The sequence below is a fragment of the Chiloscyllium plagiosum genome, chromosome 14 (assembly GCF_004010195.1).
Source record: "Chiloscyllium plagiosum isolate BGI_BamShark_2017 chromosome 14, ASM401019v2, whole genome shotgun sequence".
Classification (NCBI taxonomy): domain Eukaryota; kingdom Metazoa; phylum Chordata; class Chondrichthyes; order Orectolobiformes; family Hemiscylliidae; genus Chiloscyllium; species Chiloscyllium plagiosum.
In genome coordinates this window covers 59,756,621-59,763,395 of record NC_057723.1, presented here as the reverse complement: position 1 = coordinate 59,763,395, position 6,775 = coordinate 59,756,621, and the positions used below count along the sequence as shown (strand labels likewise).

The 6,775-nt window shown below is 52.3% G+C and overlaps 1 long non-coding RNA gene across 1 annotated transcript in view; it reads left to right on the top strand.

Moving 5' to 3' along the window:
- The first annotated feature begins 949 nt into the window (after nt 1–949).
- Nucleotides 950–6,775, top strand: part of LOC122556936 — a 21,114-nt gene continuing 15,288 nt past the window's right edge. The window contains exon 1 of the long non-coding RNA XR_006313714.1: nt 950–987. This is a non-coding gene — a long non-coding RNA (uncharacterized LOC122556936). The remainder of the gene's footprint in view (nt 988–6,775) is intronic.

Genomic DNA, 6,775 nt, shown 5'->3' with positions numbered 1-6,775 from the left:
GAGCTCCAGCGGTCGAGCGCCAGTTGGGCTCTATCCCGGTGACTCCGAGTTTCCTTGGCAAACTCCCGGAGTTCCTCGAGGGGGATGAGGGGGAGATCGGTGGGGGGCACCTGGGACTCAAAAATGTCGCTGCAGATAAAGTCCGCGTCGTCCCCGGTGTCCGTCACCCATCCCGAACCCTCCTCCGGGAGGTCGCCTTCGGTCACCGACCCCTCCCCCGAGAGGATGGGGGCTAGTCCAGAACCACCAACTGGCCTCTAACCCCCGGCGACCCCACTCTCAGGGTCACTGGCAGTACCTTATTCGGCGCACCCCTTCCTGGAACGCCCCGAGTTCGGGTCGTTGGGTGGCAGAGGCTCGGGGCCCCGCTCCTCTCCCGACATCGGGACGCCCAGCTCCTCGGGGAAAAGGTCCTCCCACAGGCCAGGGCCCCCGGAAAAAACAGTCTGGGAGGGAGGAGCGAGGCTAACACCTTCCTCCCCTCCACCACTCGACGACCCAGCAGAGGGTCCTCCGTTGTCGCCCGCACCACGGCCCATGTCATTATTAAAGTCCTCCCCAGGGGCTGGAGGAGTTGAGGCAGCAGGAGGCCCTGCTGTAGCCCCTGGGGGGTTTGGGTAGATCGGGCCGTGATGTGGGACAGTCAAGAGGCACCGCAGGCTCTTCCCCGGAGAGGGGCAGCGCCGCCGACACGCTGCTAGGATGTCTCTCCCCTCCAAAGGCCAGCACCTCTTCCCCCGTGAGACAGGGGGGAATTTATGGGCCTTCCCCTCCCGCCCGCTTTGGTGGTCATGGGGCCCAAGGTCCCCCCCCCTCCCCTTCCCGGAATACGATTGGCTGGGGGAAGACAGGGGGCGTGGCCAGGGTGGGGAGGGTCAGCTGTGTCACTTCCTGCCCCGCCCCTGGTTTATCAGGTGATGGTGGGGGGGGGCAGGGGCCCAGAGACACGGTCGTTGTAGGAGGTGAGGCAGCGGTGGATCCCCCCAGGTTAGTGCCAGGGTGTGGCAGGGCTCGGGCTCAGGGGCCCCTGGGCCAGGTGTTGCAGCGCCAGGGGTTTCTATATCGGGGTGGGGGGTGGATTTGCGGTCAGTGGGGCCAGGATCAGGGTTCCCACCGGGGCAACACTGGCACAGCCGCAGGGGCATTGTCGTGCCGGGGCAGGTCGTGGGCTAGGTGTCGGAGAAGGGGATAGGGTGGACTCCCCGTGGGCGAGCCTGACGCATCGCGTCTTCTGGTCAGCCGGATGCTCACCCCCCTCCCTGCCAGAGGCTGCAGCATTAGAAGCCTCCGGCTTAGCCCCCGTTGCCGGGGCCTGTGGTGTTGACGGAGGGGGAGGGGGAGACCATCAGCCGTTGGCTGGGCAGCCATCTGGGTGGGGCAGTTTTTTCTAATGTGCCCCACCTCGTGGCACAGGTGGTACCGCACGCCATCCGCCGTCCAGAAGGCACGGTAGGCCGCGCCCTCGTGGGGGAGAGTGAAAGAGCCCTTGATGGCCTCCTCCCGGTGACCTCCTCCCGGATCACCTGGCGGCGGAAGGAGTATATGTGTCGGAGGGCGGGGTCCTTAAGATCAAGCAGGAGCGGTTGGACACCCGACCGGATCTCCTCCAGGGTAGTGAGGTGGGGGAGAAGGAGCTCGCTGGCAATGAAGGGCGGGACGTTGTAGATCACGACCCTCTGGGCCGTAACCTCCAGAGGGTCGATGGGCAAATGTGTCCCGCCCACAGTGAGCCCCCTCTCCACGGCCAGGTGGACCGCCTGCTCGGTCTTCAGAAAGAGTACGGCCTTCCCATACATCCGGGCCGCAGCGACGATGACCAGTGGGCCGACCACACTAGCCATGGCTTTGCTGCAGGCCTCGATGGTCATATTGGGGTGGGGATAGGCCTTTACCCCCAGGCGTTTAGTCAGGTGCCTGAAGGGGGTTACGGTTACGGCTGGGGTTAGGACAGCCGAGCCTAAGGCAGCGGCTACCCTGGCGTAAGTGTGGCTGGGCCCTGCGACCTTTGGGCTCGCCGTACTCTGCTGCTGGATATTGGTAGGCCTCAGGCAGCAGTGGTGGAGGTGGGCCTCTGGCAGCAGCAATGGCGGAAGTCCTGGGGAGGTGCCCAAGGCGAGTCACCCAAGGCGAGTCCCAGGCAGCAACGATGGAGACCGGCCTCAGGCAACAGCAGCGATGGAGGCAGGCCTCAGGCGAGTCCCAGATAGGTCCTTGGTCGCAGTGGTGGGGGCAGACCTGTTGGGGAGGGTCCCCAAGGCAAGTCCCAGGCAGCGCCAAAATTGAGTCCCAGGCAGCAGCAGTGGAGGTGGGCCTCCAGCAGTAGCAGTGGTGGAGGTCCTGGGGAGGGGCCCCAAGGCGAGTCCCAGGCAGCAACAGCGGAGACCGGCCTCAGGCAACAGCAGCGGTGGAGGCAGGCCTGTTGGGGAGTATCCCCCAGGCAAGTCCCAGGCAGCCCCAAAATTGAGTCCCAGACAGCAGCAAGGGAGGTGGGCCTCTAACAGCAGCAGCAGTGGTGGAGATCCTGGGAGGGGCCCCAAGGCAAGGCCCAGGCAGCAGCAGTGAGGTAGACCCCAAGCAGCAACAGCTGAGGCAGGTCCGGGCAGAGTCCCAGAGACCAGCAGTGGGAGTGGGCCCCAGGTTAGCAGCAATACTGCCTTGACCTGGGTGAGGCCTAGGTTGCAGCTCCAAAAGTAGGCCCCAGACTCAAAAGCTCTCACCTCCTTCTGCTTCTGCCCCCTCCTCTTCTTCCTTCTTTCTTCAGCTCTCTGGGTGTGGGGCAGCTAGTTCAGGGACAGTCCCCTTCCTCTCAGTCCCCTTCAAGGAGGAGAGTCCTTGCACGTGCGCACACACACTCACACTGATTCAACTCTCAAAAGGGAAAACATCCGAGTGGCCAGTGACAAGCAGTGCTCTTCACATCAAAGGGCAATGCTGCATGATCAAACAATGAAGGGGAGTGCAGGGATTAAATCAGAATAGAATTGAAGAGGGAAATAATACACTCCACTCTCTGCAGCACCCACACCTCCCTGAAAAGCTCGAGGGTGTTGGTGGACACCGTGTGCTCCTTCTCCAGGGCTGCCCGAGACCAAAAATATATTAGATTAGATTAGATTAGATTAGATTAGATTACTTACAGTGTGGAAACAGGCCCTTCGGCCCAACAAGTCCACACCGACCCGCCGAAGCGCAACCCACCCATACCCCTACATTTACCCCTTATTACCTAACACTACGGGCAATTTAGCATGGCCAATTCACCTGACCTGCACATCTTTGGACTGTGGGAGGAAACCGGAGCACCCGGAGGAAACCCACACAGACACGGGGAGAACGTGCAAACTCCACACAGTCAGTCGCCTGAGTCGGGAATTGAACCCGGGTCTCTGGCGCTGTGAGGCAGCAGTGCTAACCACTGTGCCACCGTGCCGCCCACTCAAGCTTCCTGATTGGCCCAGGTTAACAACTCCAGACAAGGATCTCATAGCCAATAAGGTCCACCTGGTTCTAACCATTGCACTGAGAAAACACTTGAACAGCAACAAATGTTTTGGTAATCCTTTAGCCTTTCCTTCTTGCAACAATCTGAGTTTTCAAATCCCAGACTTGGCATTCAGCACTCTTACTTTGCTTGCCTCCCTTTTCCAATCTTTCTATCACAATATAAACTTTAGGCTTTCACCTGGGTTTTGAAACAAAAGCTGTATAATTATGTAAATAATAAAGCAAAAATGAGGTTTCTCTAATAATGCCCTGAAATTATTAGATGGACTGAGGAAGATACAGAGAGGTAGTGAACCACTGTGAATTTTAGTCTGACATAATGCTTATAATATTTAACAAAGAGTAATAGAGAGAAACTATGGTGAGAAAGCAAACCATGCTGCTGCAGGAAACTACAGCATACACAATGCTAACAAAATGAGGTGATAAACAACTCAGAAATCAGAATGATTAATGTTTGAAAATTTGTACCTGTCCTTGAGGGGCTAAATAAAAGTATTATATTATTTTATAGAATGGTAGATTCTAGTAACTGTTGTTCTAAGCAATTTTTCTACTGATGAGAGATATATAAACATGTACATTATACCACAGCCTCTGAAAGATTGTGCAGTCCTACAGGGACTATTGCATATCTCAGTTTTTGGTAGACAGGTTTGCTACTATTAAAGTATATTACAGTAGAAAGGTGTTAATGGAAAAGCTATTTAAAGAGAACATTTTTCAGGTGCCAATCCATTTGCCATTCCTTTGACAGTGTTTGCTTAAAGCTATAATATTCTGAGATTTGTAAAATGCTTTCCATTCTGCCATACAAATGAGAATGAAAAGAACGTCTGAAAATAGAGGTCAACAAATTATTCTAACGTACAAACATGCACACAAGAGCAAAAGTTGGCCATTTGACTCTTCAAGCCGTCACCACTGTTTGAGAAGGTCATGACTGATCTGATTGTGGCTGCAACTCCACACTTTTCTGTGTGCTCTCAATGTGAGTACTTCTGTACCTGAAAAATACCTTGCTACCACCCCTCTCTGGGGAAGGGAGATGTGCAGACTGAACCCTTTGAGGTTTAAAAAAAACTGATCTCTGTCTTAAGTAGGAAATGCCTTATTTTAAAATTGTGTTTCTTGGGCCATGCCTCTCTCACAAGGGCAACATCCTTTTCAGTATCCAGCCTGTCAACCCTATCAGAATGTGGAGGCGCAGTGATATTGTTACTGTAATTGTTCCTTTTCTCAAATTAGAAAACCAGAGTTATACAGAGGACTCTAGAAGCAATCTCACCCTTACAGCTGTAGCAAAACATGCTGACTGTTATATTCTGTTCACTTTGCAATTTTTTGAGTCAGACCCTTCGGTCCAACCCATCCATGCCGACCAGATGTCCCAACCCAATCTCGTCCCACCTGCCAGCACCCGGCCCATATCCCTCCAAACCCTTCCGATTCACATACGCATTTAAATGTTGCAATTGTACCAGCCTCCACCATTTTCTCTGGCAGCTCATTCCATGCATGCACCACCCTCTGTGTGAAAAGGTTGCCCCTAAGGTCTCTTTTATACCTTTCCCCTCTCATCCTAAACCTATGCTCTCTAGTTCTGGACTCCCTGACACCAGGGAAAAGACTTTGCCTATTTACCCTATTCATGCCCCTCATGATTTTGTAAGTCTCTATAAGGTCACCCCTCAACCTCCAACACTCCAGGGAAAACAGCCCCAGCCTGTTCAGCCTCTCCCTATAGCTCAAATCCTCGAAAATCTTTTCTGAACCCTTTCAAGTTTCACAACATTTTTCCTATAGGAAGGAGACCAGAATTGCACACAATATTCCAAGAATAGCCTAACCAATGTCCTGTACAGCTGCAACATGACCTCCCAACTCCTGTACTCAATACTCTGACCAATAAAGGAAAGCATACCAAACGCCGCCTTCACTATCCTATCTACCTATGACTCCACTTTCAAGGAGCTATGAACCTGCACTCCAAGGTCTCTTTGTTCAGCAACACTCCCTAGGACCTTACCATTAAGTGTATAAGTTCTGCTAAGATTTGCTTTCCCAAAATGCAGCACCTCGCATTTATCTGAATTAAACTCCATCTGCCACTTCAGTCCATTGGTCCATTTCGTCCAGATCCTGTTGTAATCTGAGGTAACCCTCTTCGCTGTCCACTACACCTCCAATTTTGGTGTCATCTGCAAACTTATTAACTGTACCGCTTATGCTCACATCCAAATCATTTATATAAATGACAAAAAGTAGAGGACCCAGCACTGATCCTTGTGGCACTCCACTGGTTACAGGCCTCCAGTCTGAAAAACAACCCTCCACCACCACCCTCGGTCTTCTACCTTCAGCAGATTCTGTATCCAAATGGCTAGTTCTCCCTGTATTCCGTGAGATCTAATCTTGCTAATCAGTCTCCCATGGGGAACCTTGTCGAACGCCTTACTGAAGTCCATATAGATCACATCTACAGCTCTGCACACATCAATCCTCTTTGTTACTTCCTCACAAAACTCAATCAAGTTTGAGAGACATGATTTCCCACGCACAAAGCCATGTTGACTATCAGTCTTTGTCTTTCCAAATACATGTACATCCTGTCCCTCAAGATTCCCTCCAACAACTTGCCCACCACCAACATCAGGTTCACTGGTCTATAGTTCCCTGGCTTGTCCTTACCATCCTTCTTAAACAGTGGCACCACGTTTGCCAACCTCCAGTCTTCCAGCACCTCACCTGTGACTATCGATGATACAAATATCTCAGCAAGGGGCCCAGCAATCACTTCTCTAGCTTCCCACAGAGTTCTCGGGTACACTCGATCAGGTCCTGGGAATTTATCCACTTGTGTGTGTTTCAAGACATCCAGCACGTCCTCCTCTGTAATATGGACATTTTGCAAGGTGTCACCATCTATTTCCCTACATTCCATATCTTCCATAACCTGTTCCACAGTAAATACTGGTGAAAAATGCTCGTTTAGTATCTCCCTCATTTTCTGTGGCTCCACACAAAGGCCGCCTTGCTGATCTTTGAGGGGCCCTATTCTCTCCCCAGTTACCCTTTTGTCCTTAATGTTTTTGTAAAAATCATTCAGATTCACCTTAAATCGATTTGCCAAAGCTATCTCATGTCCCCTTTTTGTTCTCCTGATTTCCCTCTTAAGTATACTGGCTTTATACTCTTCTAAGGATTCACTCGATCTATCCTGTCTATACCTGACATTGCTTCCTTTTTTTCTTAACCAAACTCTCAATTT